The sequence below is a fragment of the Diceros bicornis genome, chromosome 1 (genome assembly GCF_020826845.1).
Source record: "Diceros bicornis minor isolate mBicDic1 chromosome 1, mDicBic1.mat.cur, whole genome shotgun sequence".
Taxonomy (NCBI): Eukaryota; Metazoa; Chordata; class Mammalia; order Perissodactyla; family Rhinocerotidae; genus Diceros; species Diceros bicornis.
In genome coordinates, this window is record NC_080740.1 from 7,486,839 (window position 1) to 7,514,717 (window position 27,879).

Below are 27,879 nucleotides of genomic sequence, written 5' to 3' on the forward strand. Positions count from 1 at the left end.
TGGACATTGAGGGTACAATGCAAAGTGAAATAAGTCAGAGGGAGAAGGTCAAATACCGTATGATTTCCTTCATTAAGTAGTAGATAATAACAACAATAAACAAACACATAGGGACAGAGATTGGATTGGTGGTTACCAGAGGGGAAGAGGGGAGGGAGGAGGGTGAAAGGGATAATTCGGTACATGTGTGTGGTGATGGGTTGTAATTAGTATTTTGGTGGTGAACATGATGTAGTCCATGCAGAAATAGAAGTACAATGATGTACACCTGAAATTTTTACAATGTTATAAACCAATGTTACTGCAATAAACAAACAAACAAACAAAAAAATAAAATAAAATAAAATAAAATATGCGAGAAATGTGGTAACGAGAAGCACAGTAAAAATTACAAATCTTCCTCGGGCAATCCTGTGATTCTCATCTAATCACTCCAATTCTGCTTGAGGGTGCATGTTTCACGCTCCTGTCTCAAACTGTCTACGACAGCCTTGTCCCAACTGTCCAAAAGTTGGGCCCCCCTCCCCGAGCCCAATCAATCAGAACCCAGCCTGCAACCTGGAACCAGAAAGAGGCTCTGAGCAGGCAAATGCCGCCCAAGCCCAGCCAGCCACATTCTGACGCCGGTTTATTTATAAATAAACACCCAGAAAAGACAAATTTCTCCTTTTATGATAATGTTGATAGTTTCTTCTGTGCTCAAGGTTTTCCTTCTTCCCAGTAAATACAAAAATTAAGTGACCCTAAGTTGTCCATGTTCCACAATCTGTAAACTCATATGAAACCAAAATTCAAACACTGAAAAGGAAATTCAATTTGTAAGTACTGACTAAATAAATCACAAAGTAATATTTAGCACACCAAACATGATAACTTTGTGAGCAAAGCAAATTGCCAAGCCCAGTTCCCAGCCCTTGTTCTATGTCAGAATCACCTGTGGGACTTGGAAAACTCACAGATGATCCAGTCCCACCCCCGACCACCACCACCCCTAGAAACCAGGTGGGCCTGGGGTGGAGTGGAAACAGCCCTGGGCATGAAGCCTGGAGATGAAGTTGGCTTTTTACCTCCTGTGTGACCTCAGGTACATCAGATCTCTTGCCTGTGTCTCCTCAATTCTAAAATGAGAGCACTGTATCAAATAATAATCAGTCTAGCACATATAAATCTTTTCAATTTTCTCCCAACCTCAGAGTTTTTCCCAGTTAGGAAACTTACATCTCTTAGTATGGGACAGAGCAAGGAAAGGTGGAGATAAATGTACCAAGTGTCTCAGGGGATATGAGCAGACTGATTTAACAGGACGAAAGGATTTGTGTGGGAGAGTGAGATATGGGCAGGATAGAATAGGGAAGACGGTGGACAAGAGGCTTGGAAAGTCTCAAAACTCTAAGACGCAATCCTTCCTTCTTTTTTTTCCCTTTTAAGGGACAGAACAAAAGAAAAGTTGGGAAGAAGAGAGAAGTGAAGAAACAATAAGTAAGTTCAATGCATTCAATGAACATCTGTCAGATGTCCGTTATGCCATATTATAGGAATAAGCAGGGGTTTAAGTGAAGAGCAACATGGTCCCTGAGCTCAGGGATGTGTGATGGAATTCAGTGGTTCTCCAACTTCATATGTATTAGTGTCACCAGGCAAGCTCGTTAAAAAATACAGATGCCTGGATTCCACACACTCATCACAAACTTAAAGAATCAGAATTTCTAGGAGGTAGAGTCTAGAAATATTTTTGTTGTTCACCAAAATTGGACAACAACAAACTAACAATGGAAGCAAACTTTTAGAGAATGCAGTTACATATACAGGCCCTTTAAGACAACTCTGACTTAGTTATAGAGAACAAATACAGGTTAAGACCAGAGTTCCCAAACCATGTGCCAAGGTGTCCTGGAGAGCCACAGTGAACTCACAGGAGGATAGAAAAGTATTTCAGTTTTTCAAGAAAACAGGGAATTGTTGAACACTCTACAAACTGCTAGTTCAAGTTAATTCACAGATTGCATTACATTCCTTTTGAAGACATCATAGCTTTGTGAATACGGGTTTTTTGCAACTGCTATGACAAAAAGCCAAGTACAGGTGACAATCAAGGTGGAGCAGGATTTCGAGATGGGAGTGTCCAGTCTAATTGAATGCCCAACGGGTGGACACATCCCACTAGTAAATAATGTGGCTACTTAAGAATGAAATAAATTTTAAAATTTTATAAGAAAAAAACATTTGTTCCCATTTATATGTATTACTTTGTCAAATGGCAATGAAGCGTTAGGATATAAATACTTATTAGGTTGTTTGTACTTAATAAGCAAAACTGTTAGGTATTTCTTTTGTAAAATTTATCAAGACAGAGCACCATGAAGAGAGATAATCTGGGAACTTCTGGGTCAAGACAACCTTAAAATGAGACTCTTTTCACAGCACAACAACTTAATTTACTTGCTCAAAACAGATCTGTCTAATATTGCATTCCGGGAGAGAAAGCATTCTAGAGGAGTTCCAGAATACTGCTTTTTCAATTTCAAAGTATTCTCAAATGAAAACAATGGATAATCATGAATGTCTATCCACTGATTAGCCAATAACTTCATGAATTATTGTCTTCTATGTTATATTTCAAATAACATTCCCAAGTAAAAAAAAAAAAAAGTCACCTGTTTTCATGGTGAAGCATTATTACATTTGTACAAAGCCTTCAAACATGAGTTTCATTTATTTCACAAAATTTGAACATACAGTAATTTCAGTAACAGACTTATTAGATATCCAAGTCCAGTTATCCCTAGTTTTTCAAGCAATAAGTCACAGGAAATACTGAGCTCACTCTACCCATGGGGACCTCACTCCCCAGCCCATCACACTCACCTCCAGCCCTTTTTTGGAACAGTATATTGTTTTGTTATACTACATCATTCCATTGTTCTCCCAAGTGCTATGGATGCAGTCTTATTTTCTCAAAAATGTGAACTGGATTTTATTTAAGACTTCCATGATTCCTAGAGATAAAAACTTTCCAAGATCGAAAAGCCAAGGGTAAACCTTCCTTTTAGCACATGGAACTTTTTTAAGAAGAGACCATATGTCTACACACAGGCTCTGCCTGCCAGTTCAACGATTAAATGAATAACGGACATCGAGGCTTATTGTCAAAATGACGTCAGCATCATGGCGGAGTGACCTGTCCCCCTTGTCTCTCCCCTCTAAGTTACATCCAGTAGGACATCCAAGGGCCAACAAAGGACTTCCTGCACAGCATACCAGAATGCCTAAGAGATCCATACATCTACACATCTGAAGGTGGGTGGACTAAACCTCTGGGAGGCAGTGGAACTGGGGAAGCACCCCCCCTCCCACTCCCCCAGCGGCAGTGATCCAAACACAAATGCCCCTGGCAGTGGCGGTGGTACCCTGACCTGAGGTTTCAAAAAGTATACTGGCATGCGCCAGTGGCCAGAGGCTGCAGAAGCAGCAACAGTACTCAAGCTTACCCCTGCCCAACCCCCAGCAGTAATGGGTGGCGCCCATGACTTAAGGCTTCAGGAAACACAGCGGCGCCAGCAACCCAGCCCCCTTCCCATCCCTAGGCAGCTGCAACTCTGACCCCGGTCTTTCCAGTAGTGAGAGCTGCATCCAAAATGTGGATATTCCCAGGAGGGGCAGTGGTGCCCTGACCTTAGGTTTCAAAAAGTGCACCAGAGCCAGAGACCAGAGGCTGTAGGAGAAGCCACACCACTCATAGCTCAGCCCCTCCTCCTCCCCCAGCAGTGGCAGGTGGCACCTTCAGGAGCCACGGCAGAACCTGTGACTCAGCCCCCAGTGGCAGCACCCCTGACACCAGCTCTACCACAGTGGGGGCTACATACAAGACCCTGGGCCCATGGCAGTGGCAGTGACACCTGTGAACCCAGTGCCTCTGGCAGTGGTGCTGCTAGCACCCCCAGATAACTGGGAAGAAGCAGTGCACATGGTGCACGGGGCAGCAGCACTTGAGGCCACGGAGAACCCACAAAGAGCCAGTGGGAGAACACGAGACCCAGGCAACGCTGGAAGCAGCAGAAGTGCTCACAGCCTGGTGACCCTAGCGGCATCACCAACGACTGCAGTGATTGTAAGAAGCAAGGCATCAGCAACCTTGGAGGCACAAGCAGCACAAGGAAGGCACTGATGACACCTCTGGCAGAAGAAGTGGAGGGTGAAAAGTGAAGGCTCTCAAATACAACCAAAGGCAGCTCAGAATCAAAGTAACCAAAGCCTTACCCAAATAAGAAAGTTGTTTTCTACTACTAATGTGCCAGCAGAAGATCAACTCCTTGAGCACCATGAAGAACTACCATAACATGGTGGAAGAGAAAGAAAGGGACAACTGTCCAGAAACCAAACGTGAAGTCACAGAAGACTGGGATCTAACTGACAGAGACTTCAAAATAGCTATCTATCATGAAGAAACTCAACAAGTTACAAGAAAATTCAGATAGTTCAATGAGCTCAGGAATAAAATTAATGAACAGAAGGAGTGTTTCACCAAAGAGATTGCAACTCTAAAAAAAAAAAAAAATTCTGGAGATGAAGAACACAATCAATGAGATGAAAAATAAAGTAGAAAGCACTGAAAAGAGAGCAGACAATATGGAAGAGAGAATCAGTGACCTTACGGATAGAAATCTAGAAAGGATTCAGGTGGAAGAAGAGGGAGAATTAAGATTTTAAAAAAATGAAGAACTTCTATGAGATATATCCGACTCAATTAGGAAAAGCAACATAAAGATAACGAATATCCCAGAAGAAAATAGGGAGAGAGGGGCAGAAAGCTTACTCAAAGAAATAATAGCTGAGAATTTCCTAAACCTGGGGAAGGAACTGGATATACAAGTACATCAAGCTAACAGAATTCCTAATTATCTCAATGCAAAAGGACCTTCTCCAAGGCACATTATATTAAAACTGTCAAAAGTCAATGACAGAGAAAGAATATTAAGGGTGGCCAGAGAGAAGAAAATAACTTACAAAGGAAACCCCATCAGGCTATCAATAGAGTTCTCATCAGAAACTCTACAGGCTAGGAGAGATTGGAATGACATATTTAAAATATTGAAAGACAAAAACTATCAGCCAAGAATACTCTATCCAGCAACGTTATCCTTTGGATATGAAGGAGAAATAAAAGCTTTCCCAGACAAACAAAAGCTGAAGGAGTTCATCGCCATTAGACCTGCCTTACAAGAAATATTGAAAGGAGCCCTCCTACCTGAAACAAAAAGGCAAAAGTTTACAAAGCTTTGAGCAAGGTAATAAAGAAAGAGACAGAATCAGAAAACTACAACTCTATATAAGCACTTAATTATAAAATAAAGGCTAAAGGGAAAGAAAGCATCAAAAATAATTATAACCACTTCGATTTGATAACAAACTCACAACACAAAAAAGGACAATTTGTGACAACAAAAACACAGAAGGAGAAGAGGAAAAGGAACCTGCATAGGCTAATGGAGATAAGCTATTAGCAGAAAAAGGACTACCTCATCCATGAGATTTTCCAAAAACCTCATGGTAACCACAAAACAAAAAATCAGAGCAAAGCCACAAATCATAAATAAAGAGGAAACTGAGAAAAACATCACAGAAAACTAGCAAACTGAAATGGCAGACAAAAATACAAGGAAAAAGAAACAATGCAAATATAGAATAACCAGAAAACAAAAGATAAAATGACAGTAGTAAGCCCTCATCCATTAATAATCCCTCTAAATGTAAATGGATTGAATTCACCAATCAAAAGACACAGAGTGGTTGGATGGGTTAAAAAATAAGACCCAACAATATGCTGCCTCCAGGAGACCCATCTCAGCTCTAAAGACAAACATAGGCTCAGAGTGAAGGGATGGAAGATGATACTCCAAGGAAACGGCAAGCAAAAGAAAGTGGGTGTAGCCATACTTATATCAGACAAAATAGACTTCAAGCCAAAAAAGATAATAAAAGACAAAGATGGAGATTATCTAATGATAAAAGGTACACTCCACCTAGAATACATAACAATTATTAATATATATGCACCTAACATAAGAGCACCAAAGTATATAAAGCAACTATTAACAGACCCAAAGGGAGAAATTGACAGCAACACGGTAACAGTAGGGACTTTAACATCCCACTTACATCAATGGATAGATCATCTAGACAGAAAATCAATAGGGAAACATTGGCCTTACATGAAACACTAGACCAGATAGACTTAATACATACATGAATATATATATAACATTCCATCCAAAAGCAGCAGAATGCACATTCTTCTCAAGTGCACATGGAACATTCTCAAAGATAAACCATATGATGGAAAACAAGGCAAGCCTCAATAAATTTAAGAAGATTGAAATCATATCAAGTATCTTTTCTGACACAATGGTACAAAACTAGAAATCAACTACAAGAAGAAAGCTGGAAAAGCCACAAATATGTGGAGACTAAACAACATGCTCCTGAACAACTACTTGATCAAGGAAGAAATCAAAGGAGAAATTAAAAAATACCCAGAGACAAATGAAAATGAAAACACAACATACTAAAACTTATGGGATGCAGCAAAATCAGTACTAAAAGGGAAGTATGTAGCAATGTAGACCTACCACAAGAAACAAGAAAAACCTCAAATAAACAATCTAACACTATACCTAAAAGAACTAGAAAAAGAAGGATAAATGAAGCCCAAAGTCAGTAGAAGGAAGGAAATAATAAAAATCAGAGCAGAAATAAATGAAATAGAGACTAAAAAGGCAATAGAAAGGATCAATGAAACAAAGAGCTGGTTCTTTGAGAAGATAAACAAAATAGACAAACTCTTAGCTAGACTCACTAAGAAAAAAAGAGAGAAGGTTCAAATAAATAAAATCAGAAATGAAAGAGGAGACATTACAATAGACACCACAGAAATATAAAGGATTATAAGGGAATACTATATGAAATACATACATATATACATAAATACATATATGAAAAGCTATATGTCAACAAATTGGATAATCTGGACATAATGAATAAATTCTTAGAATCATACAACCTCCAAAAAATGAATCAAGAAGAATCTGAATAGACTAATCACAACCAAAGAGATTAAAACAGTCATCAAATCCTCTCAAAAAACAAAAGTCCAGGACCAGACAGCTTCTCTGGTGAATTCTACCAAACATTCAAAGATATAATACCTATCCTTCTCAAACTCATCTAAAAAATTGAAGAAGAAGGATGCTTCCTAACTCATTTTATGAAGCCAACATTACCCTGATACCAAAACAAGACAAGGGCATTACAAAAAAGGAAAATTACAGGCCAATATCGGTGATGAACACAGATGCAAAAATCCTCAACAAAATATTAGCAAATCGAATACAACAATACATTAAGAGGATCATACACCATGATCAAGTGGGATTTATTCCAGGGATGCAAGGATGGTTCAACATCCGCAAATCAACAGATACACCACATTAACAAAATGAGGAATAAAAACTACATGATTATCTCAATAGATGCAGAGAAAGCATTTGAAAAGATTCAACATCAATTTATGATAAAAGCTCTCAATAAAATAGGAATAGAAGGAAAGTACCTCAACATAATAAAGGCCATATATGACAAACCCACAGCCAACATCATACTCAACAGTGAAAAACTGAAAGCCATTCCTCTAAGAACAGGAATAAGACAAGGATGCCCACTCTTGCCACTCTTATTCAACATAGTATTGGAATTCCTAGTCAGAGCAATTAGGCAAGAAAAAGAAATAAAAGGCATCCAAATTGGAAAGGAAGAAGTAAAACTGTCACTATTTTCAGATGACATGATTCTATATACAGAAAACCCTAAAGAATCCACCAAAAAACTATTAGAAATAATTAATGAATACAGTAAAGTTGCAGGGTACAAGATCAACATACAAAAATCAGTTGCACTACTATACACTAACAATAAACTAGCAGAAAGAGAAATCAAGAACACAATCCCATTTACAATCAAACAAAAAGAATAAAATACCTAAGATTGAATTTAACCAAGGAGGTAAAAGACCTACACACTGAAAAATGTAAGACATTATTGAAAGAAACTGAAGAAAACAGAAAGAAATGGAAAGATATTCCATGCTCATGGATTGGAAGAATTAACATTGTTAAAATGTCCATATTACCTAAAGCAGTCTACAGATTCAATGCAATCCCTATCAAAATCCCACTGACATTTTTCACAGAAATAGAACAAAGATTCCTAAAATTTACATGGAACAACAAAAGATCCCGAATAGCCAAAGCAATCTTGAGGAAAAAGAACAAAGCTGGAGGTATCACACTCCCTGATTTCAAAATATACTACAAAGCTATAGTAATCAAAACAGCATGGCACTGGCAGAAAAACAGACACATAGCTCAATGGAACAGATTGAAAGCCCAGAAATAAATCCACACATGTGTGGACAGCTAATTTTCGACAAGGAAGCCAAGAACATACAATGGAGAAAGGAAAGTCTCTTCAATAAATGGTGTTGGGAAAACTGGACAGCCACAAGCAAAAGAATGAAACTGGACCACTATTTTACACCATACACAAAAATTAACTCAAATGGGATTAAAGACTTGAACGTAAGACCGGAAATCATAAAACTCCTGGAAGAAAACATAGGCAGTATGCTCTTTGACATAGGTCTTAGCAGTATCTTTTTGAATATCATGTCTCCTCAGGCAGGGGAAACAAAAGAAAAAAATTAACAAATGGGACTACATCAAATTAAAACCTTCTGCACAGCAAAGGAAACCGGGAACAAAATGAAAAGACAACCCACCAACTGGGAGAAAATATTTGCTAATCATATATCCGATAAGGAGTTAATATCTAAAATATATAAAGAATTCATACAACTCAAATAAACCCCGATCAAAAAATGGGCAGAGGGTATGAAAAGACATTTTTCCAAAGAAGATATACAGATGGCCAACAGGCACATGAAAAGATGTTTAACATCACTAATTATTAGGGAAATGCAAATCAAAACTACAATGAGATCAGCTCACACCCACCAGAATGGCTATTATTAAAAAAACAAGAAATAACAAGTGTTGAAGAGGATATGGAGAAAAGGGAAACCTCATACACTGCTGATGGGAACGTAAATTGGTGCAGCCTCTGTAGAAAACAGTATGGAGATTTCTGAAAAAATAAAAATAGAAACACCATATTATCTAGCTATTCCACTTCTAGGTATTTATCCAAAGAACATGAAAACACTAATTCAAAAAGATATATGCATCCCATGTTCACTGCAGCAATATTCACAACAGCCAAGATTTGGAAGCAACCTAAGTGCCCATCAACAGATGAATAGACAAAGAAGATGTAGTATATATATACAGCGGAACACAACTCAGCCATAAAAAAAGATGAAATTGTGCCATTTGCAACAACAAGGATGGACCTTGAGGGTATTATGCTAAACGAAATAAATCAGACAGAGAAAGACAATTACTGTATGACTTCCCTTATATGTGGAAGATAAACAGACAAACATACACATAGATATAGAGAACAGATTGGTGGTTACCAGAGGGGAAGTGGGTGGGGGGAGCGCAAATGGGGCACACGTGTATGGTGAGGGATGGAAACTGGACTTTTGGTGGTGAACACGATGCAGGCTATACAGAAACTGAAATATGATGATGTACACTTGAAATTTATATAACATTATAAACCATTGTGACCTCAATAAAATTAAAAAAAGAAAAAAGGCTTACTATCTAGCCTTGGAATCCTGCCTACATGTGACTTGGCACAAATAATGGCACGATGGTGAGCACAATGGGAGACGTCCTTCTGCATGTATAACTGCCGCAGCCAGCCTAAGGGATCGCTATCCCTTAAATCTGGGGTTTTTCATATTGTCCCTCAAATTATTGGCAGTTTCTGGAGTTTTCTTTAGAAAATGCCTGAAAAGACAGAATTTTTGAAGTGACTGTTCAAAGTCAAATCTCTGACTAAAAGATTTTAAGTGACCAAGCCAATCTTAATTGTGACTTTCAGCAATTAATCTCTCACTTAGATTAACAATGAGCAAGCAATATACTCTTCACAAAGAGCTGCCACCTGGGCAAGCAGAGGAGATCAAACAAAGGGAGATTTTTCACGTGTGAAAATTATTTTGAAAGACTAAAGTTGAGAGCACTGTACCTGCTAAATTCCTAAATAGTTTTGAAAATTTTAAGGTGATGTTTTTCCCTTTAAGAGGAGCCTTTCAAATAAAAAAATTACAGATATATTCTTGTCAAGTGAGCAAACTAGATACCATTTCTAACAAAAGCCTTGTTATTTCATGTTATTTTCCCAATATGTGGCCATACCAAAGTTTCACAGTAAGAGGTAATCAGTAAATTCTTCAGTTCGGGTTTGGGGGTGATGAAAAGAGAAGATAAAGTTAACCTGGGTCAAAAGATTATTTCTCTACTTTCTGAGTTTCAAAACTCAAATCATAAAGCTTTCAGAGACATAGAGGACTAATGAATGCAAGCGGACAATATACTTCCTCTTCAGAGAGATAGCACTAACAAAGTATTGTAAAGGTGGCAGCTAAAGTAAATGTTCTGATTAAGAAAATACTTTCCACAATGGAACATAAAAATAGCAGACAACCAAGACGATGCTCCATTTTGGCCTGTGTCTGAACTCAAATCAGCTGTAAAAAAAAAAAACTTAACTAAAACTCCAAAAAGACTAAAAAGGAAAAGGAAATCACATTTAAATCTGCTCCACACTTGACCAGCATGTTTCCCATTTGCCCAACCCCCACGTAAGAGTGACCCTGCAGGCCCCCTTGAGGGGGGCACTCAAGCCTGAAAGATCAAGTAACAACAGGCAGGGAAGCCTCAGAGGACAAACTCTGAAAATATAATGAAGTAGAACAACTCCTACCATTTGGTCTGGTGATGAAAGGAGAAATGAGGTGACATTGAGCGTGATAAATATTTAGACCGTTGACTTCTTTGTGAGGGTGAGGTAACAGACCAGATGCCTTTTCTTGATGGGGTGATCTGGTTTGCCTTGAGATTTATTAAGCTGAGATGATTCTACCATTTTCACAAAACCACCATTGAGAATGCAAGTCCCAGAGCAGAAGCTCCCAGGAGTGTCGCGTCATGGATCATTCGCTGTATTCCTCTGCCCAGGATAAGTGCCCACTAACAAGCAAATTATTCTCAGGCTTGTACATGAATTAAGATTCATAGTGAAGGGCCTGGTGAGCTAGGCAGACTCCCCAACAGGCAGCTGTTTCTTCTTTAAAAACAAACAAATAAGGACTAAATCTAATAAGAGGATCAACTATCTCTATGTAGCAAACTTATACCACCAATGCATTCAACAGCATTAGAAAGAAAAAACGAACCAAAACCTTTCAACCCCTCACAAGCATTCCTCAGGGCTAGAGCAGACACAGGATGAAATGCCCCGTGTTGGCAGCATTCTCATCAGGCCGCTTGCTAACTTGCTGGAGAAAGAAGAGAAGCCAGGGGACTGAGGAGGAGGGTAGGGGAAGCTACTTCTCCAACCCGTCAGTCTCCTCACAGAAAAGTCATTTTCCTCAGAGCCTCAGGTTCATCCAGCAGTGGAAGCACAGATGTCAAGTCACCACATCCCTGGTTAAACACTGCTGAACAGCTGTAAATGTTGTAGCTGGATCTCAATGAAGGAATCAGTGGGCGGGGAAGTTAAACTCCTCAAACCCAAAAAAGTAAAAAGTGTTTCTAAAAAATATATCAATGTGTAAAATATGCACGCATGCACACACACAACTAGTCCAGACTCTTCCTCTAAAAACACTAGTGAAATATGGTACCACATTTAAAAGGGGTTCCATCTATGCAGAAATAGCAGTATAATGATGTACGCCTGAAATTTATACATGTTATAAACCAATGTTACCACAATAAAAAATAAATTAATGAAAATAAATAAATAAAAATAAAAGGGGTTCCATCGAAATTTCCATAAAAGGAAGGCAAATCTGTTACACACTCTGCAGAGAGAACGACAAATCACTGATCCAAAATACACACATGGTTAAAGGGGATGATGATGGCAACGAAGATGGGAAATAGGAAAAATTAAAAAATAAGGTCCAAATGACACTGAAGCTTCTTTGACTTTTTAACATTAGCTAGTTGTAAGGTAGAAAGATTTCTGTTAATGTCACAGGAAAGTAGGTATAACATTTTCTTACAAAACCCAAACAACTTAAAATTCTTATCTGCCAGCTTCTCTAAAGGCATTTTATTCCAGGTAAGGAAATCTAGGATTGAAAGGAACACATCTTTCTCGAATTCTCCTTTTATTATCCAAATGAAGAAGTATGGTACCAGAAAAGAATGGCCTCTAAGTTTGCTACACAGAGATGGTTGATACCCTTATTAGATTTATTTCTTATTTGTTTATTCTTAAAGGACAAACACCTGCCTGTGGGGCAGTCTACATCACAGCGACCCTTCACCATCAGTATCCATTCACATACAAGGCTGCACTGTGAGAACTTTCCCCCGGCAGAAGAACGCTGACCGGAGTGCAGTGAACACACCCAAGAAGACTCCTAGAGCCCAAGGACTTTGGGGAACAACCTGCCAATGCTGCATGAACCCCAACTCACAGGTCTGCTGCCACAGGCCCCCCAGTCAGAGCACAGCACAGCAGCTCTCACTCACTGAGCACTGAACATGAGCCAGGCGTGTGCCAACTACCCACTCCATAGCACACTATCTCATTTCCACCTCACCGCCACCCACGGCGAGGCAGGTGCTGTTACACGCATTTATGAAGACAGAAACTGAGGCTCAGAGGAGTGACGTGATGGACTTGAACCCACGCCTGGCTATCTCCACAGCCCAGGCTCTTAACGACAACACCAAACTGATTAGTGGACAGCAAGCTAAGTCTCAATTTAGATATCTGAGAACTGTTGTTATCTCACCAGTAGAAAGGTTTCAAATCTCAGAGACAATTCCTTTTCCTTCCAGTCGTTTTTTCCTTCTCATTATATCTACTCAGAGGGCCCTTGAAGCAAATGGGAAGTAGTAACACAGAACAAGAGCTACAAAAGAGTCCACACCCTTTGCCAGGGATTTCTCTTTGGGGAAATATATCCCCAAGAAGGGACTCCAATGAGGGGGGAGCAATCTGCTTAACGATGTTTGCAGCAGCACCACTTACGCCAGCCTCAAACTGGAAAGAGTTCAGATGCCCTAAGACAGGGCTAGCGGAGCACACTGACACATAAAACAAGGAAATACTAAATGGGCTATTCAAAATTAGCAGAATATGGTTAATAGAGATACGGGGCATGTAAAATTACAATAACACTAAATATTTTCAGTGCAACAGTACATACGCACCACTTAAAACCATAAAACAATCCCACTCGGAAACAATTTCATAACCAAAATCAGACAGGGAGAGACAGGAGAACCCCACCTGCTATCGTTGGTGGGGGTGGGCGTAAAGCTGCTGAAGAAACTCAAACTGAACAGTCAACAGAGACAAATGCTACATTGCTACGTGATCAGAGACCCTTGTGTTCATGCCCACATCACATGCACTCTCTGATCAGTGAATTAAGTTCTTAATTTGTGTTATTAAAACAGCTGTCTGCTCCATAGCTTCTTGAAGGCTGGCTTTACACTAAAGTCAACAGTGTCCCTGGGAGAGTAATGAGGTACGAGGTTCCCCATCAGTGCTGCTCAGAAAACACTCCTCTAATCCTTCTTGTTTATTCTATCTCGCGCTTTTATGAACTCTCTAAATCCCTTCTACTTAAACCAGAGCATAAACCTCTAGGATTAAAGACAGGGTGAACTTTCTAACAGAATGTACGTAACTTTAGGTCTGAGCAATGTGTTTACAGAGTTTTGTACTTTAGTAATTTGCTGATTGAATCTGTACAAAATATTGTGTCTGAAAACTCATCTTTTAGAAATGTGTTTTATCAGAAAATGTGAGGGAGGTTTCTATGACTTGCAGTAAGAAAAGGTTATTCAGCCCCAGTGTAGACTTTGCATGTGTTAATGGGCTTCTGAAGCCAGGTGACAGAAGCCGTGGCTTGGCTAGGGTTTAAATTGTTTTAAACATTACTAGGAAGACGAGTTTAGTGAAAAGTGTTTCAATTAACCATTGATTAGCTGACAAAACTAGACATTCTACAGGAAATCAACTCAACTTCAAAAGCTGAACAGGATGACATGTGTCTGGAAAATAGATGGCAACAGCAGGGGCATCAGCCATCCCAGGAACCTGTTTCATAGGCCACTTCTCTGTGCCCATAGGCTGTCAATCATTCCTCCACCATCCTTCAAAATACTTACCGGGATTTTTAGGTTTTTTACGTCATCATTGCTACCATGACTATGATACTACCTCAACCAGACTGAATTCAGACAGCTCACCTTACAACATACCTGGCTTCTACGACAGGCAAAATCACAGAAAAGGTCGTGTCTTTATGCTTCCACTTGAAAGTATCAATCTTAACTAAATCATTCTGACTGACCCATTTTCTCCTTTGATCTGTCACAAATTTAACTCAGGAGTCAGGACACAACAACCTGTAGTTCAGTTATCTTTGGATTAATCAGCTCTACATCTTAGAATTCCCCCAAATTTAACATAATCCAAAGATGAATTATTTCTGCATAGCATTGTCAGCAGACAATATTAATTACCTTACATCAACAATCTGGTCTGAGGTCCTTCCAAAGCTTTCATATTTGCTATTCAAGTCTCACAATCCCATATAAAGTGAAATTTCTTTAGTGAACCACATTCCATAACACATTTTACAAAATTAACATCTCTAATATGAGCTCTGATGAAACAATAACAAAATTAAACAGGTGTCACCAGCAAAAATTCTGTCCTAAAATACATAACTCGATTCAACTCAACTGATATTTACCAAGTGCCCGCTATGCCCGGGGCAATGTGCTCGAGTCAGGCTGCTTCAGGGGAACAAAACCAGACAAAATAAAAAATTTAACAACCTTATGTCAGTCTCTAAACATAAAACACACACACACACAAAACTGGTCCATATGAAATTCAAAAGTCTGGGACCACTGATTTGAAAGACGTTATTGCACCTTTACTTTCTCTACACCTAAGTGACCATCTGGTTTCAGATGAGTGTCTCTAGAAGCGGCATTAACTTTTTTAGGCCACCAGGGACTAGGCAGTGAATTATTGCTCAGTGCTATTTAATGTACAAGACAGAAATTTATTAAATGGCAATGAAGAAGTAACTACTCAATGGTTCCCCAGTGGCTCAAAGAGTCAATAATTAACCACCACTTACTGCACTAAGATTGTAGTTATTAAATAGCACTGAAGGAAGAGTTCATTAAATGGTACCTTAGTGTCCTCAAAGAGTCATTTCCATACACTCTGCATGAGCATACTCAGACACTGGGGGAAGCCAGCTGTTTGCTGGAAAACAATATGAATTGTCACCCAGTAGCCAGTAACCCTGGCCTTTGGCTGCATGGTTGAGCAGACACTTTATTCATTGTCCCCCTGGAAGTTACCTGGGTTCTGATTAGCACTGCAGCCTGCGGACTGGATATGACATGACAGCAGCCCCACTGAGTCTATCATAGTCCTGCCTCTTTTACCAATCCACACCCAAACTGTGGTGTATCTTCTCCCATAGGTTTCTATTTTGCCATTCTGACATGAACAGAGGACATTTAAAAATAAATGACCTAATAAACAAATAAAATTTGCTATATTTACTCCAACAACCTCCTCCAAAATGTCTTTTTTATGCATCCTAGTTACCTCCCTCCTCTTGGTTCCCACCCCTCCTTTCTATTTTATTCTAGTCTAGCCTCTTCACTAGTCATTCCTTCTCTCCATCCCTTTTCAAACAAAATTCAACATGAGAAGTCTATACCTTCTAGAAGGCTTTACCTGATAAGGGGACAAGACATCGAAAAACTTTCCCAAACAAGTGGGCGGTGTTTTTTCCCCTAAGCTAAAGGTGCCTACACCTTGTTATTGCAAGAATCTCAACAGGCAAAGTCTACCTTTCGTGGATGTGTGCAACGTCCAGACAAGGGGAGCATATAAGGAATGTTAAATATTAGATCATCCTGGGCAGTAAAAGAACACACACTAAAAAGCTTTTTAGGAAGATACATGATATCCTTATCATTAGATGAACTCAAGAAAGTGTAAAAGAAAGATAAACAGTTAACCAATGAACTGGTAAAAAGTTTCAGGTGACACCAGGGGATGGACAAACGAGATGAAGGAGATAAAGTTCAAAGAGGTGGAACAACAGGTCATTAATCACACAGATCTGGGAAAACTCTCACAGACTGAAACGAATGGAGAAAACATTCTAGAAGAAACCAGAGACGGTCATGAAAGCAGTGCTTCCATAGTGGAAATGCTAGTAAACTCACCTGAAGATTACACCTCCAAATAAGAACTCAAGAGTTCTTTTTTTAAATTTGTATCAAATAACAAAATAGCATTTGCTACTTTTACTGCCAAAAAGCTCTCTTTAGCAAAGTTTTAGGAGTAATATTAAATTAGGGAACATGACAGATTATCCAAAATAGAGACTAAAACAGGGCACTGTTTTAATTGCATAACCTCCAATGTGATGATTACTTAACATGAAAGTCAAAAAAAAGGGCCAGCCCCGTGGCTTAGCAGTTAAGTGAGCGCGCTCCTCTGCTGGCGACCCGGGTTCGGATCCCGGGCGTGCACCAACGCACTGCTTCTCCGGCCATGCTGAGGCCGCGTCCCACATGCAGCAACTAGAAGGATGTGCAGCTATGACATACAACTATCTACTGGGGCTTTGGGGGGAAAAATAAATAAATAAATAAAATCTTTAAAAAAAAAAAAGAAAGTCAAAAAAAGACATAACTGCATGTTAGAATAATGTAAGGGAAAATACACACTGGATATACATTTTTGGTGTTTAACCACTGAGGCTACAAAAAAGAAATCATTAAACCTCTCCTTAAATAGTTATCCAAAGTCTATTATATGCCAAGAAAAAAAAAGTAACTAAAAAGTTTGGGGAAAATAATACATTAGAGAACAACATTAAAGAAAGTAAGAGGCTTTCCTTCATTACGAAATGATAAAAAATGGTTCGATCTTTCTGCAGGTAGTTTGTCAACCTGCATGAAAATCCAAAATAGTTATACTCTGACTCAGTAGATTTAATCCATTTACCCTATGAGATAATTAGACAGGTGTAGCACAAGGATGTTTAATGGAGCATTAAAGCATTATTTTCCGTAAATGGGAAAATATTCCATCTATAAGAGCACAGTCATACAATGGAATAGTCTTTGGATATTAAAAAGGAGGCATCTAAATTTATTGACATGGAAAGACTAGCACAATCTATTGTGAAGAAAAAAATAAAACAATGCTTTACAACATGATCTCATATGTCTAAGGCTGTGTGTATATTTGCATGATGATCATCAAAAATATGGGCAATAATTATCTTTAGAAGGTGGCTGCTTGGCATGGTTTGCCCTTTACTTGTACTTTCATGTTTTGTTTGAACTTTCTACAATAAACATTTTCTTTAAACAACAGAAAAGAAACCAGAAAATTAAGCTTCTTTTATTTTGGGGGAGGAAAGTCATTGATATATCTTTTTTTAAAAAAGAATCTTTTTAGGGCCGGCCCCGTGGCTTAGTGGTTAGGTGCTCGCGCTCCGCTGCTGGCGGCCCGGGTTCGGATGCCGGGCGCGCACCGACGCACCACTTGTCCGGCCATGCTGAGGCCGCGTCCCACATACAGCAACTAGAAGGATGTGCAACTATGACATACAACTATCTACTGGGGCTTTGGGGGGAAAAATAAATAAATAAAATTATTAAAAAAAAAATAAAAAAGAATCTTTTTATAGAGAGAATAACAGTCATCCTGTAGTTATAGGATGAAAATTCACTGCCATACATCAGAAGCCCTCAAAGGAAGCAGAGTCCTCAGGTTGGTAAAGTGCCTGCCTTGGCTGGCAGCTCCCCATATAACTGGAGTCATCTACCCAGACTCCCATGGACAGAGCTGGGCAGAGCGACCTCCAGTCAGTCCCACCCAAGCCCAATGGACCACCAGCCTCCTCGGCAGCACATGCTCGTTTTCCAGCTCTGGAACTCCATGAGAGGCAGGGTAGGACAGCAGGTCCTGGTTCAGGAAGTACTAGCTGGGCCCTCTGTACTCAGCACGTGGCCCTGTCTCAGCAGGGAACGGGTGCTAAAATGAATCTTCACCAAAAGGGAGTGGGAGAATGGAGAAGATAGGAGGCAGCCAGCAGCTCACTGGGAAAGACTCAGTCTGGCGAGATCAGAAAGCATGCCCACCAATTACTGACAAGATTCCACTCAAGGAGCAAAGGATCTAGAACAACTACCAGTGAACAGGTCCATAATAGAGGTCCACTGTGGATCCAGAACTGTGGTCTGCACTGGAGGTGGTCTAGGGAGGGCAAAGGGGAGAAGGCCCCTTAACATGCTTCATATATTCCCAAACTTCAGGATCTCAGCAAACAAGACATTAAGCACAAAGGCTATTATGTAAACATAAACACACTCCAGGGAAAAGTACACTATCAGTAGTCCCTTGGGTGTAGACTATCCTCAGAGGCCAGGCTCTCTAACAACTGAAGCAGCAAAGATAAGATGCTAGAGTGACTGCTGTTCCTTCCTCCCCCTCCTCCTCTCCTCTCCCCCTCTTTTTTTCCCTCTCCCTCCCCAGCCCTCCACCTCTCTCTCCTGTGCATTCCTGAATAATTCTTTATCTATTTGGAAAATGTGGTTTTGGCCATATGCAGGGATGGCACCAATATTCTGACACCTATCATAGGGCAAAAAGATGTGATTAGACCCTAAGTAAAGAGAGGAGCGTTGCATGGGCATTAATAGGAGGTCTGAGTATTTCTCCCCAAGAAGCCAGAAGCAGAGGAATGGTGCAGCTCAGACTCAGTTAAAGTTTCACTGCTTTATTATTGCAAAAAAAAAAAAAAGTTTATTAGTTGCTATGAGCAAATAAACAAAGGGGAGGAGATATAAATTCTTCCAAGGCACTAGTCTTTAAGAGCAAACGAAACACAATGCCAGTGTTCATCATTCAAGGGATCACAAGAGTGCCTGCCCTCCATCACAGAGCTGACAGCCAAATGGGCAGGAGCACAATAGCTCTAAACTATGTGGCCTGGCTGCAACGACAGTGCAGAGCAGGGCGAGGTCAATGTGGGCTGAGGCAGAGAAAACAGACTTTCCAGGTGGAACCCAGCCTGGGCCTTGAACTCTGTCCACTGTCAGTCTCTGCACCCTGACAGGTAAGAATCACTATCTGACATTGGCCCATGAAGCTTCCGGGCTCCATTTGCAATAGATGACATACCAGAGCCTGAGCTGGTGCCAAGCTGAGCCCGGAGCCCCAGGCAGGCAGGCCAGGGACCGGGGGCAAGAGCACTGCAGGCCGGGAAAACGGCCGCAGGTGAAGGCTCTGAGAGGGGCAGGAGCTTGGTGACTGAGGACCAGACAGACAGGTCTCAGGGCTGGAGCAGAATTAGCTGGGGCTGGCGAAGCCGGAAGGACCAGATCACCCCGGGCAGAGTGCATCTTGACCAGGAATCTGGATTTTATCCCACGTGCAACAGTAGAGGACTGGAAGATTTAAAGCAGGGAGAGAATGCAGTCTAATCTGCGATCTAATTTACATTTTTAACAATCCTGACAGCTGCTGTATGTATGATGGATTGTATGGGAGCTCAAACTTGAAGGTTTACTGAATGCCTGTTGTTAAAACTCAGAATGTACTGAGGCCACAAAGGGAGGCTTTTTTTAATTCCATTTTCCCCACACGTGGTACAGACAAGCTTTTAGAATACACACACACACACACACACACACGGTAGGTGCTTCACTTTTTAAAAACCCACAGTACACTGTAAGATGGTCCTTTCTAGGGAGTGTATTTCTCTCTGAAACAACAAAACAATTTTTATTTTTTGGTGTTTTTCCTCCAAGAGGCAAAACAAAAGAGAACAGTAAGACAGAAAAAAACATATTCTTTTATAGTAAAAGACTGTGCTTTCACTAGATATTTTGTTACAGATTAATGCAAAGTTAGCTGTTCATTGACAATGGAGCATTTCCTACTACCTGCTTACTATTCAAACTGATACTGTGAAAACATTTCCTCTCAGATTAAAGAGATTTTTTTAACTACTTGAATAATGTTATGGAAATATAAAAATCACCCTAGTCTTTTGCATAGATTTCCCTTTAGAAATTAAAAACAGGAAAATAGCCACTAAAGCAAATGGTTAGTAGTAGTAGAGTATGATTTGCGTCTTTTAGAACTGAAATGCCATTGTATAATCATTCCTCCAAAACTCTGAAAATATGACGACTATTCCTCTGCTTCCATATAATGGAAGGCTTAATCGAGCCTTCCATTAAGCAAAGTGCTTTATAAATATCATCCTCATAATAACTCCATAAAGAGAGGTGAGTTTGCTATAAAAGTTCATGGGGCGTGAAAACTTGGCTCAGTTATTCAACAGCTTGATCCAAAAGCAATTATTAAAATTAATTTTTAACAGCAACAAAAATAATTTGTCTGAAAGAGTAAACTAATAAGCAGTCAACTACCTACCCACGGCACATTTGCTCTACACAAAGGCTGCCATTCCTTGCCCTAATACCCAGAATTACTTCTACGAAACCAGCTCCTGTAAATCGCAATGGCCCAGAGACTTGGTGCCGGCGGCTGAAATGAAAGCACTGGACTCCATTTTACAGCAGCACTTGGTCTTACATTTTAAAGTGCCCTTAAGGCTCGCACCAAATGAGCCGAGGAGATAGTGATTTCCTAATGAATTAAGATGGAGCAAAGAGCCATCCTTTATGATGCACGTGGGATGGTCCACTAATTGCTCGAGGACAGACAGACTCATCTTGGCCTCTCCTCCCCAGTGAGCTCCACCACGTGCACACCTGGCAATCCTGAGGTCCTCCTGGCAGACAAAGCACCAAAAGGATGGGGTGGCTCCACGGAGCAGGCAGTTGTGCACAGAAGCTGATGCACTTGCTGGTGCAAAGAATGCCAATTGCTATAAGCCCTTTACCGGTTTGGAGGAGCAGAGGTCCTAAGAATGAGGCCAAATCCATGGAATCTACTACTTAGAGATCATGCCTCTTTAGTCAGCCTTCTACTTTCATTGTGGGCTATTTCTCTCTTTAGCCATGGGTAAGTTTCCTGGATGAGAAATGAATGCAGGGTAAAGGCAGTTGGTTTCGTAAGACAATGAAAGACTTGGAACATGCACTTGGTTTTCCTGGTTCTTACATCCAGGATTATCCCATGTACTCTAGAGGTGACTAGAAGTGACTAGGCAAAGAGACTTTCCCAGCCTTTCACAGCATGGCATGGTAAGAAAAGGATTCACATCCTTGCTTTGCCATCTACTAGTTGTGTTATTAATGCAAGTACTTACACTCACTGAGCCTCGATTGCCTCATCTATAAAATGGGTCTAATACCCCACAGGGAGGTTGTAAAGATTAAGTATGCTAACGAATGTGCAGTGGCTGGCACATAACATATGCTAATTATCACTCTCTTCTGTTTGCACCAAGTCAACCTTCTCCTATTATCAGTGATTCCCATCCTTCTGTGCTTGTTCCTTAATCTCAGGTTTAAATTTTTAAATCCATTCAAAATGGACTATCCATGTCTATTTCATACTAAGAGAAAGGCCAGGGTAGTAGTGACTTAAAACACACTTTGAATCAAGCAAAGCTGTGGTCCAAAATCCAGTTCTACTACTTACCAGTTTTATGATCTTGGGAAAGTGGTCAAACCTGTGACTCAGTTCTATCAGGTACAAAATGGGGATGTTAACATCACCATTAAAGGATTATTGGAAGGATGACTGGAAGGAGTAAACAGCTATCTTCGTAAGAGAGCCCTGGTCAGTATCCTCCCTGGGGCCTACGACACCCTAAGCAAATGCCACTTAATAACACTTTCTTTCCTTGGTCACCAGAGAGTACCCTACAAGACATGAAGGACAGACCTTAGAAATAGTGCTTGCTGACTGATGTTGGTTTGGGCGCCCATGCTATGTTAGAAACATTAGTGGATGATGGGATCTAGCTCCAAGTTTTAAAAGCCTTCGTGCATAAAATATGCCTGGACGGTCCTGGCCCCGAATCTGGCCTGGTCACCCTCAATGCCCCTGGGCAGACTGGCCTTTTTTGCCTGGGCACTTGCAAAAGAATCAGGACCGTTTCTTGCTGGTCCCTTAGGAAGCAGGGTCTAACAGACAAATGACAGAACTCTACTCACCTTCTTTGGCTAGGGAATCTCCTCTCACCTCCACTGGGTCTCAGGAGGGTGGGAGATGGCAAGAAAGCTCCCTCTTACTCATACTTTGAGCACCTGGGCCTCTGGGTAAAGCCCACTCATTGTAAGGAGAAAGATCCTACTTTCTAGCTCCACCTCCGGAATTAGAAAAGCGTTCCTAAATCAGCCCATTACAAGTGCTCCTCACAATATCTGGCACACAAACTTACCATTTCTATTGCAAGACTCTACTCATTTCATTATAAGTCTTTAAGAAATATTCTAAAATCGTTTTGTTATATTTGAACCTAAAATCGCGATGAAACCCATATTGGCTCTGTAAATATAAAAATATGAGCATCAATATAGTTTATGTTTAGAAACAGAAAAAAAAGACTAAAAGATTTAGGAATAGGAAGAAGGCCTTGGGACCCCTTAGAATGATATTTTATCAAAAAGAAATAACTATTGAATACTTAAAGTGTGCCAAGTACTGTTCTATCCCATTTGATCGTCACAAAAACCTATGAGGTATTATTAACCCCAATTTACAGATGAGGGGACTGAAGCAAAGAGACTTTAAGTAACTCCTCAAAGATCACCTAGCTGGTAAATGTGAGAGCGGTTAACTTCCCAATCACCCAGCTGGTAATTAGAGCTGGTTTCAAACCCAGGCAATTGGGCTCCAAACCCTGGGCTTTTAACCACTCAACTCTCCTGGCTTGTTTTATCCTAGCTAGTCAAAGTTTATAAATTAAAGTTCAAGACTCCTTCTCCACCATAAATTGCATAAGAGCCTCTGATTTCTGTCTACAATGCAGGCAATATTAACATTTCAGGAGGGGTTCATGTGCAGGGATTTAGGATCCCTGGTCCCTATCCCCTACAAGCCGCTGGGCAGACCAATCCCCCTCTCAGATCCAAATGCTGGTGGTATGCAGAGGAAGAGAGGAGAGGGGGCAGCCTTGCCCCAGTTGAGAACCATCACAGTGAACAGAAAAGGACATCACGGACACTTCAACAAGAACTACCTGTTAGAAAGCAAAGGCAGATGAAGAAAGAAAGGAGAGACAAAAGGAAGACACATACCAGAGTTCTTCCCTTTTCCTGCATCAAACCTGCATCGTTAAACTGGTAATTAGACTAAAAACAATCCAAATTTTTGAGAAGTCCTCAGGACTCAGCAGCTAATAGAAAACCGTTTTCTAACAACAAATCCATATATGGTAGGCATTCTTAATCTGTTCTTTCATAAACTCTAAGCCCAAGATTTCAAATTAACTTATGACTTGCCAGACAATCTTCAACCTACAGATCTGTCCTCTGGAGCGGACACGGTGAGAAGCCCTCCCCTTTGTTTGGCCTAATCTAAAAGAACTCAGATTGCCCCAAAATAAAAAATCGAAGTCAGATTCAAAACCTGGTGCTACAATTAATAAGGACCTATATTCTGACACAAGGGAACCACTCATTTGGCTCCAAAAATATGAATAACTGAGAAGGTCAAGCTGATGGATGCACAGAAATACAACCCCACACTCCTTCCTCAGCCTGCCCTCCCTTTTCCAGCACGTGATGGGGGGCTGCTCTGGAAAGACCATCCACAGGTAACTCCCCTCGATGACTACACAGAGTGAGGTTTACATTTACAAAGCTGGGGCCAGGATGTGAAGTGGCCCCAGTGAAGTGTCCACTGGTGCTCATGCTCTTAAGACCAGGAACACTTACAAAATCGTCCCACCGTCGCCTCCACCACCTACTCGGCCCCTACTCCTCCCTCTTGCCCTCCTCCTTCATTCTGCCCTCTATGCCTCTTCTCTTCCCCTTCTCCCATTCGCTTGGCAAATCCAAACCTCTTTTCCCTGGTCTCCTTTGTAACTACCCTGACTATGATTGCTTCTGAGGACATTTAACACAAAAATCACAAAGCTAGAAAGAGAATTTGGCAAGAATTCCAAGGCAGTGATATCCAGATTTCAGAACATCACACCAATAGATGCTCAGCTCCCCTCAGCCCTGGTCTGCGTCCTGACATGTCCCAGAGAGAAAAGAAAGAATGTTAACAGGGATGCAGGATGTGGGTGACTAAGGAAGTCTCACTGACAGTCATCCAGTCTTTGAGGAAGATAACTATTGCTCTCTTTGCAATATTACAGCCAACAGTTCTTGATGTTAGTCTGACTCTTCTCACTGACATTAGCGTTAACAGCAACATCCCTGTATGTCCATACCCCTAACAACCTGGATTTGTTTGCATGTTGGCAGTGATCTGCATAAAGGCAGCTTACCCAGCCCACCTGCCCTGACTAAGGAGAAATGATCCCTGCACATGGGTTGTTAATTCTGAAGCAAATCCTGGCTTCTGGGAGAACTCATTATGCAGACCTCAAAATCTGAAGTGTCACAAGTCTCTTCTAACGATGGTCACTATGTTATTTCCAAGCTTTCTTAAAAGTGCCAGTAACTTCACATTTACAAGGATGCTATTAGTTCTCTTGTAAGAAAGAGATGAGTTTAAACAATTGCATATTTTTTGTCCCTAACCAGCTCAGCCTAAGGGATAGTTATTCTGTCTGCTAACAGGCACACAGACCTGCATCTATACACTCAAAGGCACAATTTTTACAACCTGCACTTTAATGCTGTTCACCTCCAGGAAACATACCTTCTAGAGTACCTGCAACCCCAGCACTGGGTGTGGACAAACTGACCTAATCTTGTAAGAAGAACTGGAAAGCTCTTTCAAACTGTGTACTTCAGGGAGGGTCCAAAGAGTTGCCCCCGGGACCTGAGAGCAATAATCTGGGATAAGGCACCAGATCAGGCAAGGGCTCTGACCCTTATCTCCAGATTAAACCAGAGCAAATGCACTTTTATTTGCTTAATAGTTGTTATTAAGCAATACTTATTAAAATTAAAGCATCTGTTAATAGTTTAATAGATTACGCCAGAGAGGCATTAAAGTCAGCAGGATGAGAAAAACATGTGCACGGCCATGATTACCCTTAAAAAGTTCTTTAGGAAAACCAATAAACCATCCCTCAAGAAGCTTCTAGAACAAGTTTTTTTTTCCCCTGTTCAGAAGAATTCTAAATTAGAGCAAGTTTTTTAGTAGAGCACTAGACAAAGTGGTTGATTTATTTTTTTAGGGGTCGTTTAAAACAACTTTTTATAGTGTCTCACCTCTTGCAGGTCAGGAGCTTGGGCAACAGGCAGCTGGGTGAGCTTCCGTTCCATGTGGCAATGGCAGAGGTCACTAGGTGGCAATTATTAGGTGGAGGATCCAGGATGGCTTCATTCACACGTGGTGGCTGGAAGGCTGGGTTCAGCCGAGACTGTGGCCACGATGGCCACAGGGTAGACTTCTCAAATGGTGGCTCAGGGCTTGAACAGCAGTGTCCCGTCAACAAGGCAGAAACCGCATGGCCTTTTATGACCTAGCCTCGGAAGTCACACAATGACACTTTTCTTTTTTTTTTGGTGAGGAAGAGCAGCCCTGTGCTAACATCTGCCAATCCTCCTCTTTTTTTTTTTTTTGCTGAGGAAGACTGGCCCTGGGCTAACATCTGTGCCCATCCTCCTCCACTTTATATGGGACGCCGCCACCGCATGGCTTGCCAAGTGGTACGTCGGTGCTTGCCCAGGATCCGAACCAGTGAACCCCGGGCCAGTGCAGCAGAGCGTGGGCACTTAACCGTTTGTGCCACCGGGCCAGCCCCGACACTTTTTGTCATACTCTACTGGTCAGAGCAGTGCCAAGCCCATCCAGATTCAAGAAGAGGGACCTGTTTTAAAATCTGGAACTTCTCCAGACATATTGTATAAAAAATAATTCAAACACTTTGATAAAAGTAATTTGCTGAGCCTTGAACACACACATTCAGAATTGCCTGTTTTGGGATGCTGAGCCTGAGAAAAAGGAACCAGATGGCTGCTTTTCAAAAAATTGGTCAAAAACAGCCAATGGTATTATCCAGAGTCAATAAACAGACTTGGGGTTTAGAAATCAGCCATGAGTCCCACCATTACCAAGAAATCTCGAAGTGACAAGGCGAGGATTTGTGTAAACGGACCCATCGCTTTTCTTTATATGGCTTTGGCCTTTAGAAACTTCTAGGAGAGGTTTCACTGAGGCTGCTCTCCCTTGGGGAGTCAATCCCTAACGCTTTAAGCCCATTGTCTCTGAGCCATCCTTTGCAATTTACACTCACTATGCCTCCGAGTTTTTATTTCCTTTTATTCAGCCAACCGTAGTAAGGAAGATGATGTCTGAGAGGACCTGGAACCGATGTCACCTGAGGCAACAACGGATCAAAAAGCACCTCCTGTCACTCTCACTCTAAGGCAGCGGTTCTCAGCCAAGACCACTTTGCCCTTCCTCTCTCCCTCCCTCCAGCTCCCAGCCTATTCGGCAGAGTCTGGAGACATTCTGGATCCTCACAACTGGGGGAGGGGAGTTCTGCGAGTATCCAGTCCCCGGGATGCTGCTAAACATCCTACAAGGCACAGGACAGCCTGCACGACAATGAATTACTCAGCGCAGAATGTCAATAGGGTCACAATTAAGAAACCCTCCTGTAAGGCACACGCTCTAACCGAGTAGACTGCTCAGCAGCTCCACATTGTTTTCATCGTTATTTCTCTCTCCCTATTTTTGAAGCACATGTGTACAGTTGAATTTCTATGAGTTCAATGCACATATGCTGTGGCTCCACTGGAATATCTCATTTAAAAAAAAAGTTCTAGAAGTCTGAAGATCATAATTCTCATCATGAAACCACTCTTTAACTTACAGAGTCACTTTTAACGTAGCTGACCCCGTCGCATCAGTAATACTAAAGACAAACAAGAAAAACAAACTTTAAAGGCTTCAGTACTCAGCGGCTCCCATATGCTCTCGCCTTTTCCTAAAATAATAAGCTGAAATATTTATGCATGGGTGCAAGCAAACCCAGAGTCCCAGATTACCAGCCGCTCTTTCAGTGCAGGCTCTGCCATCTGCCCTCTCCCAGCAGCAGAGCAGCAGCAGCAATGACACACACATGCCCTAATCCGACCAAGTCACCCTGGGCCTCTGCCACCTGTCCACACCGAGACCACACAGACCCCTGCACGTCCCATGGACTTCCTTTCTGCCCCGCACTCGTACCCTCTCACACGTCCTGCTCTGTCTGTGGCCATCACATTTTGGTTTATACTTGCAAATCAAAAGCTGTCCACCTACCAGACAGAAAACACCATTTATAAACTCTTGAGATTTACCTTCAGGGAACTCCTGATAGTCATTTTTATTGGGTCTCTTCCACCGCAAATCTGTAAAGCTATTTCCTACTTCTAACATTAATTGCTATTTTCCTCTTAAAACAAGGCTTCAATGACACCAATACATGGCACATAAAACCACAATTCCCTCAGTGACATAAACTACGCTGCTGGGTTGCTGCACACTGCAGCGCAGGACTGTCAGCGGGCCAGG

At 41.1% G+C, this 27,879-nt stretch overlaps 1 protein-coding gene across 5 annotated transcripts in view; it reads right to left on the reverse strand.

Moving 5' to 3' along the window:
* Positions 1–27,879, reverse strand: part of LHFPL2 (LHFPL tetraspan subfamily member 2) — a 165,404-nt gene that overhangs the window by 110,481 nt on the left and 27,044 nt on the right. The window contains exon 3 of one of the 5 annotated variants that reach the window (XM_058567737.1): positions 9,140–9,195. The exons of 3 other annotated variants lie outside the window; for them this stretch is intronic. The gene's annotated coding sequence lies outside the window, so the exon portion shown is untranslated. Of the gene's footprint in view, positions 1–9,132; positions 9,196–27,879 lie in introns of all 5 variants that reach the window. One more of the 5 variants, XM_058567662.1, reaches the window with a different exon arrangement.